The following is a 13123-nucleotide window of genomic DNA, read 5'->3' as shown; positions in this document are numbered from 1 at the left end:
ATAGTTTATAATGATCACAGATGTATTTTCAGTGTGTAAAGATAATATTGTATTTCAAATGAATGAGTTTTGTTACTCTTTGTTGCTTATTTGCTTGTTTTTTGAGACAAAGTTAGTAGCTCTGGATATTTTGCAACTCACTACAGAGAAGATTATGCTGGGCTAAGAGATCCACCTCTTTGCCTTCTAAATGATGGGATTAAGGTTTTATGCAACTCCTAACTAGTTCATATTTTCCAGTTCATTAAATCACTTTATCATTTTTACTTTATTTTGAGTAAAAATTTAAATTCAATTAGTGTGTTTAATATTTTTAAGATGTCAGACTAATAATTTTCCTTAGTTTTTGATGGCATTTTCCACTAGTTTTAACAATGCATTTTATTTATGTTGTATTTTTTAGTTTGATCATCATAAATAATTTTGGTAAGATATTAATAAAATAACATATTTTATTATCATTTCCTAGTTATGGATTTGTTCAGGAAGTTATTCAAAATGTCAATCAACTTGTGTTGTTGGTATTGATTTATGGTGAATATATAGAGAGAATAAATGAAAATATATCCATTTAAAAGTCATCTTTGAAGATATATACAGAGCTCTCTAAGGAACAGATTGAAAGAAAATATACAACTATTTGGGGCATCCAAGAACACACTTTATGGTCTCTGTAGTCATAAACAAATGTGAAGTACTCACTGTACCCCAGTGAACAGAAAACCTGGAATTGTTTGTTGGCGAAAAAGCTAGAGACTCTATCATGTCTCATGAGAACCTTCTGAATAACATTCTTGAACCCCTTGCTTGCCGCTTAGCTGTAATGCTGTATTTGAAAACAGCATGGAAAAAAATGTATATTGCCTATTAGCTTGATATCTACAATATCACATATTATTATTATTAAATTGTTTTTAAGATTATAATACATTTACAAAATTTACCCATTCCTTTCCTTTCTTCAGCATTCTCCCATATGCCTCCTCCCAATTTCCCTAATGTTATTGATTTTCCCATTAATTCTTAATTGTATGCAAGTAAGTATTTTCATACACAGACACATTCCTAAATATAAAATGCTGAGTCCATATAATGTTACATGCTTTCAATGATGTTTTCAAGGATGGCCATTTGGCACTTGACAATCAATTAGTGTACTCTTTCCTAGGGAAGACCATCTCTCTTTTTCCCAACTTTAACCAGTTGCCTACAGTTCTTTATGTAGGGTTGAGGCCTCGTGGGCTTAGTTTGGCATCTTCATTGATGGCATCCTTGTTCAGACCACGTGTTGGTGGGCATGTGTTAAAGGAGGAGACAGCTTGGTTGTTCTCAGCTGCTTAGCCCCAAAATAATCACAAAGAAACCGTATTATTTAAAGCACTGCTTGGCCCATTAGCTATAGCTTCTTGTAGGCTAACTCTTACATCTTCATTTCACCCATCTCCATGAATCTGCACCACCATGATGTCGTGGTCTACCAGCAAAGTTTCAGCATGTCTGCCTCTGGTGGTGGATCCATGGCATCTCTCTGACTCTGCCCTTCTTCCTTCCAGCATTCAGCCAAGCTACCCCTGCCTACCTAATTCTGCCTTGCTATAGGTTCAAAATGGTTTCTTTATTCATTAATAGTAATCACAGCACATAGAGGGGACTCCCACATCAGTCGTGTTAGCAAAACTTTATGGGTATAGCTTCTAATATTAGTAGGAGACCCAATCTCATAGTCTGATACCATTTATGAATAAGGGTTTTTGACCCAACATGACAGAATTTGGGAAGCCTGTAGAGGAATGCTGTAGCTACTCTATGACTCTTGCCATTCGTGTTTGTTTTTTTTTTTTACCCTTCTTATACATTAATTGGGGTCCAACTCTACACTAGTGAGTGTAGTGATGGTAGGATGTTCCTCTAGGCTAGGTCTTGTGACTTTTGTGCCTGAAGTTTTACTCTTGCATTACTATCTTGTTAGGTGTATCCTAACAGCTCTTAGCAATACTCCCTACTTATAAAAAGTGCCTTCTACTAATATGTTTAGAATGAGATAGTAAGAATATCAGAACATTACAATTTATTGATAAAGTAGCTACAAGTTTATAGGAAGAAACCCTTAAACAGGATTGACTAATTGTGCTGCTTCAGAAATTTTTGGTTACAGACTGTAAATTATAGCTCTCTTTGAACACTGATACCAACCACAACTCTAAGTTATTTACAATTATTTTATAATATGAAAACTAAGTAAAAGAATAAAAATGTTAGTATATATGACTTGATAATTGCTTCATTATTTCCTTAATTGTGATAAATTATCAGCTATGTTCCTCCACACAATAGAAATTAATGTATTGCAATTGGTTTTTCTGATACTGTTTACATTTTTTCATTAGTGACTTTCTTCATTTTAATCGCATTTCCACAGTTTGACTTTATCTGGCACTGGCAATAACTGTGATATCTTAATTTATTTATTTAGAAGCTGTCTTACTTTAAAAATTGATGAAGTCCATGACCAAATGAATATAATCACTCAGCCTTAGATAATAATGGATGGCCTTAAAAACATCAACAGTCAAGCAGAAAATTATTTTGACTAGTATATTTGAGTATTTGTTGACACTTATCCATCCACATTTTAATCTGATGTTTCTACAAAGTTGATTTCTCCTTCCAGTATAACAAGAGTGGAAAAAAAATATAAACTCACATTGACTGTCAATTATTTCTCTAAGTGGATAGACTTGTATATAAAACATAAAAGTGTTTAGTTAGCTGTTGAGAAATCCTGTTTATATTCACAAATGAAATAAGAACAAGCAACTGGAACATAAAAGTTAGTTGCAATTTCAGATATGATTGAGCATTGATCAAAGAGAAAGTACTGTAGATTTCAAGAGAACACATCCTCAGACTGAATATGATCTATAGGTAGTTAGGCATATCCTCTGACTTTCATGTTGAAAGAGTCTGTATTGCTTGACAGTGAGTGATTTTAAAGAGAATTTTATTTTGCAAGCCTGAGAAACTGTGCAACTGGGAATTGCTAGTTAAACAAGCATTTGGAAATTAGAGATGCAACAGTAGCCAAGATAATGAACAGGCACATCATAATGAATGATCTACTAAGTGACAGCCATGAGCTAGGTGTCGATTGGAGTGCTTTGACAGTGAAGATGATAATGATTCTTAAAATAGAGATAGGAACTTAAATCCATTGTTTAATTGCTAAGGAAGATTAAAAGGGTATTAGTTTCTCATTCCTTAATTATTTCAAAGTTAATTTTAAAAATCATAGTAGTCATTATCTTCCTTAATTTGCTTAAACTTATTAGAAAGTCATTGAAAGTAACATCAAGATTGCTTATAGACCGGAAGCCGGGACCTTAGTTCTCTTTCCCATCTTGCAAGATGGCGGGTGAAAAAGGCGAGAAACCTGATACAAAAGAGAAGAAACCTGCAGCCAAGAAGGCTGGCGGTGATGCCCCTGCCGCTGATACAGCCAAAAAGGGTGACCCTAAGGCTAAAAAGCTCAAGAAGGGGAAGCCCCATTGCAGCCGAAATCCAGTCCTTGTTAGAGGAATTGGCAGGTACTCCCAATCTGCTATGTATTCCAGAAAGGCCATGTACAAAAGGAAATACACAGCTGCAAAAACCAAGGTTGAAAAGAAGAAGAAAAAGGAAAAGGTCCTTGCCACTGTCACAAAACCAGTTGGTGGTGACAAGAATGGTGGTACCCGGGTGGTTAAGCTTCGAAAAATGCCAGGTATTATCCTACTGAAGATGTGCCTCGGAAGCTGCTGAGCCATGGCAAAAAGCCCTTCAGTCAGCATGTGAGACGCCTCCGTGCCAGCATCACTCCTGGGACTGTCCTCATCATCCTTACCGGGCGCCACAGGGGCAAGAGAGTGGTTTTCCTGAAGCAACTGGGCAGTGGTTTACTGCTTGTGACAGGACCTCTTGCCCTCAACAGCGTTCCTTTGAGAAGAACACATCAGAAGTTTGTCATCGCCACCTCTACAAAAGTTGTTATCAGCACAGTTAAAATCCCCAAACACCTGACTGATGCTTACTTCAAGAAAAAGCAGCTGCGTAAGCCCAGGCATCAGGAGGGCGAGATCTTTGACACAGAGAAGGAGAAATATGAGATTACAGAGCAGCGCAAGGCTGATCAAAAAGTGGTGGACTCACAGATTCTACCAAAGATCAAAGCTGTTCCTCAGCTGCAGGGCTACCTGCGCCCTCAGTTCTGTCTGACCAACGGGATGTATCCTCACAAACTGGTTTTCTAAATTGCTGACAACCTAATTAAACAACTTTATGTGTCAAAAAAAAAAAAAGAAAGTAACATCAACTGGAAAGAGTTGCTGAGTTCAAAATAAGAATAATTGATGATTGAGAAGAAGGATGATGCGATAATTAATTTTGTAGATTCTAACTTTGTCCAATTTTAATAACATCCATATAGTAAATTTGTTAAATCAAAACAAAGCTAATGTCCAATATAAAATCCTAGATAGAGAAATCATTCAACCAATGTCTTAAAAATATGTCCCCAAAATGTATTCCAATCATTTGATACTGATGCCCCTAAATTTGTAAAACTTTTTGACTCTGTTCATTATTAAATAGTAATTAGGCTTCTTTATATATTCTTTGAGTTCGAGCTTTGAATAAAAACTTATTTGTGAATCATGTTGACTTTTTTAATAGCATGTTTATATTATTATATGAATAGTATTATATTAAACTTGATTTAATATTTTTCATACTTTTCCATCATAGAAGTTTTATAAATTATTAAGAGAGAAGTAATCAATTCATATTACAGGAAGCACACAATAAGCTTTTGGGAGTCACATTAACTTGCTTGAACTTTGCACCTAGGTAAGAGAAAAGACTGAATGATATAGGTGGGTCTTCTTTCTATGTGTTGCTTTCATTGGTTAATTAATAAAGAAACTGCTTGGCCTGATAGGTCAGAACATAGGTGGGTGGAGTAGACAGAACAGAATGCTGGGAGGAAGAAGGCAGTGAGGCAGACACCATACCTCTCCTCTCTGAGATGGATGCAGGTTAGAACCTTCCTGATAAGCCACCACGTCGTGGTGCTACACAGGTTATTAGAAATGGCTTAGTCAAGATGTGAGAGTTAGCTGATAAGAGGCTACAGATAATGAGCCAGGCAGTGTTTAAAAGAATACAGTTTCCATGAAATTATTTTGGGTAAAGGTAGCAGGCAGCCAGGGGCCAGGCGGCAGAGCCACAGCCCACTGCTCCTTCTACAACTGAATTCAAATGTAGTTTCTGATTTCTAATTCGGTGTTCCTTCTGGAAATTTTTCACTATTCACTCCAAATATATCAAAAGACTAAAAAAAAAAAAAAAAAAAAAAAAAAAAAAGCCATGATGGAGCATACCTATAATCCCAGAAGTCAGCTTATGACATATGTTCAAAGACAACATGCTCTCTACACTGATATGCCATCACAAAACATAGGAAAATAGGCATGAAGGTGTCATCACAAACTCCAGGAAAACATGCATAAAGGTGTGTGACATCACACAACACAGGAAGGCAGCACATGAAGGTCCATAACAAAAATATCCCTTTTCTCTGAAAATGCCATTCAAGCTTTTTCTCTCTCTGGTCAATTCTTTAGATATACAATGTTCAATGCACACATCATACCATATTAAAAACAAACAGGATAGAGGCAAATCAGAATCAAATTACAATCAATGTAAGGGAATTCAAATGCCCTTACATTCACTTAGAAGCTGCAGTTTTTCCAAGTTCATACAGTCACATGTAGCCATTACAACAAAAACTCCCTGGAATGAAAAAGTTAAAAGGAAATGTTTTATGAGAACGGATGAGAGATTAATGTGTATGAATGTTGGGTGTAGGCATTAATTTTTTAGTCCAGTTGAAGAATAAATCTGAGGTACTTTATTTAATTCATTAACATATCTGAGGGAACCAAATGAATTATTTGTCAGGAAGAATTATCTGGAAAGAAATTACTGAGCTCACTGTTGCATATCTTTGTGGATATTGCCATATCAGAATTAATTACAATTATTAATAACTGTTTTCTCTAAGGATGCTTTCTCTATTACCCAAATAAGTCATTCTTTGTTCTGGATGCTTGGGGTTTGTCTATACTTTCTTTAGAAACTTTGCATATTTTATGATTCCGGGCAAAAAGAATAACTCTGGAATCATAATATTCAGAAAAGCAGAAGCACACTAGTATGCTACTCAAAAATTGAAATCCTACGAAAATAACTGTATTGATTGATCATCAACATAATCATGCAAAAACTGTCTTTGTCAAGGTATATAACATCTGAAAATGTCCCTTTCCTAGAGACATCAATTCCGGAAAATTCAGGATATTAGTAGGAATTTCTTTTTATATCATAAATAAATAGCCATATTTAATATGCATCTATCCATCCAAATTTTTTCTCATGTGTCACCTGGTGGGGCAAGTCATTTGTCTGTACCTTTTCCCCATTCTTTACTGATTGCTCTTTTATTCAAACAAATACAATATTTGTTACACTTGATACTTTCAATGAGTTCATCAGATAGAAGAATCTACAAAGTCAATTGCTTTCCAGAAGTGTAGGGAAGTTGAGGGCGTTGTGTTAGGGCACACATTTAGAGTATTTGGGGCTCTCTCTCATTTTCTGAAGATATTCAGATCATCTGTAGGTTGGTAGCATTTAGTATTGTAGTAAAGGTCCTTTGTTCTTCAGTATCTAGCAAAGAATGGCTTCAAAAGCAGAAAAATGAGTTTCCCATTTTAAACATCCAACCAAAATTTTTAGTTAAATCTTTCTTAATAGAGAACATATCACACTAATACCATATGTATATTTTGTATATTTTATTCCAGACTTGTTCTTAGCAGTGATGCTACTCGCAAACTATTTCTTGGACAGTTTTGGAGATAATAATAGCTACAATATTCTGATCACTCTGTTTCTCTCTGTCTCTCTGTCTCTCTCTCTCTCGCTCTCTCTCGCTCTCTCTCTCTCTCTCTCTCTCTCTCTCTCTGTGTGTGTGTGTGTGTGTGTGTGTGTGTGATCCTCTTAGCAGATGTGGAGTAGAATGATTTAAATTGACAAAGGTTTGATTATAGCTTGTTACCTGAAGACAAAAAGGCTATAGACACATCGGGGCTTTCCAATATGGCATGATGGTCCAGAAGCTGCTGTCCATTATCTATGGATAGAGTTTTTGTCAGAACCAGTTACGAATTTAACATTGTAAGGAAGGGGTCAGTGGAAAAATTTTGAAGTAGGGAGAATATTATGTTTCCCTTTTGTATCAATTCGTAGAAAAAGAAGTCATGGCACTCCAACTAACCTCTAAGTAAGAGAAGGGATTTTGATATGAGATCCTTAAGAAGTGGCAAAAAGCTGATGAGTATTTATTATGAGAACTGCCCTCATTTTCTGAGGAGCCAGAACAAGGGAATTTGCAGAAGCTCCAGCTTATGTTTTCTGTAGTTTAGGAGCATGTGATTACAGAGTTGGGTGCTGTGTATCTTAGTGTGAGGAGAAAGCAGGATCTGAGGAAAAGAGTGTCCTTCTAGCTCATGTTACAGAGGTTTAAAGTAACTTTCTCCCTCTTGCTCCCTGTCTCCCTCCCTCTCTGCTTTTTAGTCTCTTTCACTAAATAACATGAACTAAGATACAAGCCCAAGTCCTGGTCCAGGAGAACTGATATTGTGTGATTACACAGCAGGATGGGAAAATACCATCATTTCCTATTTGTTTATTCATTAAATTTACTTTAATACATTGATCGCATATGTCTCAGTCAATTTCCACAAAAATCCTTAGAAATAATGCCATTAATTCTTTTTCAGATGAAAAAAACTGAAGACTTGGCAGTTCACTAAGGAACTGAGATTAACCCTTCCTGGCTGGATCTAAGGCTTTGCCTTCAGCACTCATAATGTAGCCCTGTATATTAGGACTTTAAGCAATGACATTATTATCCCTTCCTCAGTTATATTTTCAAGGTATGTGTCTCTATTGTGTACTCAAATTACTGTCACCCATGAGCAAGGCAGTGTGGTTTCAATCACGTTTATTGAAAAATAGGTCAATTTAGATTTATGCAGTCCATTTGTTACTCTACGTTTCTCAAAATAAAACTTTAAAAGGTGGAAGAATTTGTATTAGCTTTACAACTTGAGGGACTTCAGCCCATTTTGGTATGGCGGGAATGGTGACGATGGTTCTCTGTGGTGAGGTTGTGTAGCAGTTTTCTGTCACAGGCCCTCAGAACAGATAGCTGGGAAACAACAGAGATGGGAAAGTAATTCATAAGCTCCAGCCATGGGGCCCTAAGTCTGCCAGCTAGGTCCCATGTGCAGAAGATTTCATAGCCTTCTTAAGTAGAGCCACTAGCTAGAGATCGACAGCTTAAACACAGAGTCTGTTGGGGATATTTCACACCCAAGCTTTAACAATTAGGTTGTGTGGCTTCTGCATTTGGTACCAGTATCCCAGGTTGCTGTGTACATCCAGTGATCTCATTATGTAAATAGTACAATCTGTGAAACACTTGTTCTCTCTCTCTCTCTCTCTCTCTCTCTCTCTCTCTCTCTCTCTTTCTCTGCAGTAGCTCTCATTCCACAACTATCCTGGAGCAAGAATGAACATAATCCATAGGTTCAGATGAGAACAATACCTAAGGTGAAACCGCCAAAGATGCCTTCTCTGTGCCTCTATAACAGTAGTACACAATGTGTGTTCAAAGATTGATAAAGGGCCTTAAGAAACTTGTCGTCCCCCTCCCTCCAGTGGAAGCTGGCTAACTCTACTTGATTATATAGTCTACAATTTGTAAAAAAAAAATCATTTGAATTAAATGAATACATGAATAAACAGAAGAATACAAAGAATAAGAAATTAAATGAATGCATGAGTAAACAGAAGAATACAAAGAATGAGAAATTAAATGAATACACGAGTAAACAGAAGAATACAAAGAATGAGAAATGAACCCACTTTGAAATGCACTGGGAGTCATGGAGGGTTTAGTTTTTTGTTGTTGTTGTTGTTTTGTTTTTTATCAGCTCTTCAAGTCACCAAGGGTGTAGCCATAAGCGTTGTCTCTTCCATCTCTAGCTCTCATCTGTGAACTGGAGCGGACACCAGGTGGGCCTCTTTCAGAACCTTTGTCAAGTTTTTCTTGACCTCAGCTGAGGTGCTGCATGAGAAAAGAATGTGTGAGCCATGACATGCTACAGGAGTGTGATTATTCACTTGTTGCCACAGCAACTACAGAGCATTTCTGTGGCAACAGAACAGCTACTGAAAAGCAATGGTTTTTTTTAAGTATTGTTAGAAATGAAGTACATAATACTTGAGCACCTCCAAACCTCAGTCCTCATATTTCTCACATGTCCTCTGTGCTTCCTACCACCAAAGCTATGTTGTATATCCATATCAACGAATTTGAGAATACAGAAACACGTAAAAGCACTGCTGTTATACTGTGCCCTTTCAATGTTCAGTCGCTGTGAATATATTATACAGAGAGACATAACATCTACTTAGAAAACACATTACATACTCTCCTTATAATTCTCTTCTCATGAATGGCATAAAACATTTTGTACAATTTATTAAGTGGTTTTCTAAATATGCTCTTAGTAATTGCTACAGGTACTATCACAACTGTGTGTGATACTTTTCAACAAAGTACCTGTATATTGTATCTATTTACTCTTAAGATCATTTGTCTAACTGCTTATCTTTGTATACATCTATCTGTGTATTGGTTCTCTCTGTTACTCTGTCCCACTATAAACACCATGATAAAACAAAAAAAAATCTTGATTTTTAAAATATACCAAAGAATCTATTTTTCCAGTGGTGCTATTTTACCTGAGTCTGAAGAGTGGAAAAGACACAATGACTGAACCAAACACTCAAAGCAGAACTTGCAGGTACAGGTCTGTTGTAAAATTTTCATTTGACTGACAAGATACCAAATTCCTTCTCCAGGGAAGATTTGTAGTTTTCCTCTCAGTCCTGCTAAGCGGGGGTTTTGTGTGAATTATGTTTGTTCCAGTTCAGGTTCTCACACTTCAGAGGGCCTTGATACCCATAGATCCTTTGCACTATATTTATAGGTAAGATTCTGAAACTGGGATGGGTTCTCATCTCCCAGACCAAAGAGATGTATTTAAAACACCATACATTACTACAGGAAATATGCATCAAATAAATTCAGAGAGGTGAAAATCCTGAAGAGTCGTCTACTATGGTATAAAGTAATATATTAAAAAGTATAGTCCTTCAACAGGAAATCCATGAAAATTTGATTTTCTTTTATAAAAGTGATAACTGTTTGATACATTCATGGGAGTGTATCAGGACAGCCAACAGTAAACTCTAGATTAGCTGCTTTTTCCCTAAACTTCTGCTACCTAACATTATGCAGTTATAGAATTAAACCATGTACATCGGAACACTTGAACAAGGATGTAAGCAAGGGTATCCTAGCAATGGATAAATTGGTGAGTTGTATCTTTAATATAACTCACCACTTTCCAGTTTGACCTCAAGGAGAAACTGGAGGGATCAGAAGATATCTGGAAATATACCATCATGATGGTTGGTGGGGGAGGGACACATAGCTTAAAGGCATTTACTTTATAAACCTTCTATTTTTCTATTTAATGATTTTACACTTAATACTTATTTACCTGACAAGAAACAAAGTACTGCACAGAATCAGGTATATTCTTTATGCTAAGGTTTAAATGCAAATGCATTTTAGTACATTATTTTTTAAATAACCTTGTAGAGAATTGTATTTCTTGTCTGTCCATATGCTTTTAATGCAGATTAACTTGTTCTCTAAATAGCTGAGTCTATGAATCATAGATAGATACACTTATCAATTTCCAAGTTGCACCTAAAAACTATTCCAAGTAAAATCAAGATGTTGAAAAGTCAGGAGGTGTAGTTCTCACTGTGGGCTCACTTGTGTTCTCCCATAAAATCATATGCTGAAGCCCTAAATCCCAATGCAATGATATTTGTCCCTCAGGCCTTTCAGATTAACTCCTGTTACATTAGGTCTTGAGTATGGGAGCATCATAATGGCATTAGTGCCACTGTATAAAACGATTAATACCCTGCACTACAGGGAGAAGGAAAAGGCTCCTAAAGAAACTGCATTCTTTTCTTTTTATTTATTAAAAATTTCCACCTCCTCCCATCCCCTCATTTCCCTCCCACTCCCCTACTCCCCCTTCGCCTCCCTCTCCTGTCCTAAGAGAAGTCAGTGTGCCCTGCCCTGTGGAAAGTCCAAGGCCCTCCCTGCTCCATCCAGGTCTAGGAAGGTGAGCATCCAAACAGACTAGGCTCCCAAAAAAGCCAGTACATGCTGTAGAATCAAAATCCGATGTCATTATCATTGGCTTCTCAGTCCTCCTTCATTGTCAGCCACATTCAGAGAGTTCGGTTTGATCACATGCTCATTCAGTCCCAGTCCAACTGGCCTTGGTGAGCTCCCATTAGATCAATCCCACTGTCTCTGTGGGTGGGTGCACCCCTCGCAGTCCTGACTTCCTTGTTCATGTTCTCCCTCCTTCTGCTCTTTATCTGGGCAGACCACCAGTGCTCCTGTGTAGAAAAAAAGAAGGGGTGTGGTCTAAGCATAGGTGCTAAATATTGCTTCAGGCACTTCACGATAACCAGTCACACCCTGTGCTGGGTAAGCTAGAAGTTTGATTCACCTGCCCACACCCTCAGAAAAGAGTTGTGAAGTCTTCACACACTCCACACATGAATGAAGCTGAAAGGTCACAAATGAGTAATAGGAAGCAAAAATCAACACAGAGTACTTAGCATATTAGCACAAGGGAGATAACACAACTGATAATGCCAAAGAGAAATAAACATTTAGTCAAGTGATCTTGTCATAGCTCCTCCAAGCTTCCAATTCTTCTCCACAGTTATTTTTTTTTTCTATATAGTATAGTAGAGCATTATAAATGTCACACTGACGTCTATTCTTTGTTACTTTTGCTCTCCTTCCCATTTCTGTGGATGTGGCTGTCACTTTTCTATCTTTTTTTAAAATTATTTATGTTACTTTCTGACTAGAATTTCCTCTGTCTCTCCCCACCCCACACCTTCTACCATTCCTGCCATCCAGTCCTCTGCCTCCTGTGCGTGTTAACAAAACAAGGCATATCAAGTTGAAGTAAGACTAAGCACTTCCTCTGGTATTAAGATTGAGGAAGGCAATTCAGTGTGAGGAATATGGTCCCAAAAGCCAGCAAGAGTTAGAGACAGCACCTGTTCCGACTTAAAAGAGTTCCACAAGAAGACCAAGTCTCACTGGTGTAGGACGTCCTTCTGTATTTGTGCTGCTTTCATTGGTTGAATAAAGAAACTGCTTTGGCCTTTTGATAGGGCAGGAACTTAAATAGGTGGGGAAGACAGAACAAAATTCTGAGAGGAAGAAAGCAGAGACAGGCAGATGGCATGGTTTTCCTGCCCGAGACTGACGTTGGTTAGACTCATGCCGGTAAACCACAGTCAAGTGGTGATACACATTAATGGAAATGGGTTAAACTAATATGTGAGAGTTAGACAATAAGGGGCTGGAGATAATGGGCCAGGAGGTGTTTAAATGAATAAGATTTCTGTGTGTTATTTTGGGTGTTATGCTAGCCGGGCGCCAGGACACAGCCTGCTCCTCCTTACTACATCTCACAATTGTCACATATATGCAGAGAGCACAGGTCAGCTCTATGCATGTTCTCTAGTTGTTGGTTCAGTATCTGTGAGCATCTATAAGCCCAAATTTCTTGATTCTGTGGTCACAATAGACACAAATAATATAACATAGCTTGGTATAACTCTAACTAAGCAAGTTAAGACCTATATGACAGAAACTTCAAATCTTTGAAAAAAGAAATTGGAGAATATATCAGGAGATGAAAATATCTCCCATGTTCATGGATCCATAGGATTGACATAGTAAAAATGGCGTCTTACTAAAAGCAATCTACTCATTCAACACAATCTGCATTAAAATCCCCAAACAATTCTTTACAGATATTGAAAGAATACTCAG

General features: G+C 37.1%; 1 pseudogene; it reads left to right on the top strand.

Annotated features, from left to right (window-relative positions):
• Positions 1–3405: 3405 nt before the first annotated feature.
• On the top strand, positions 3406–4286 carry LOC121436574 (annotated as a pseudogene).
• The last annotated feature ends 8837 nt before the right edge of the window (positions 4287–13123 follow it).

Source organism: Microtus oregoni, unplaced genomic scaffold (genome assembly GCF_018167655.1).
Source record: "Microtus oregoni isolate MIOR12 unplaced genomic scaffold, Mior012 000049F_ref0000343, whole genome shotgun sequence".
Classification (NCBI taxonomy): domain Eukaryota; kingdom Metazoa; phylum Chordata; class Mammalia; order Rodentia; family Cricetidae; genus Microtus; species Microtus oregoni.
This window is presented reverse-complemented; position numbering and strand designations above follow the sequence as displayed.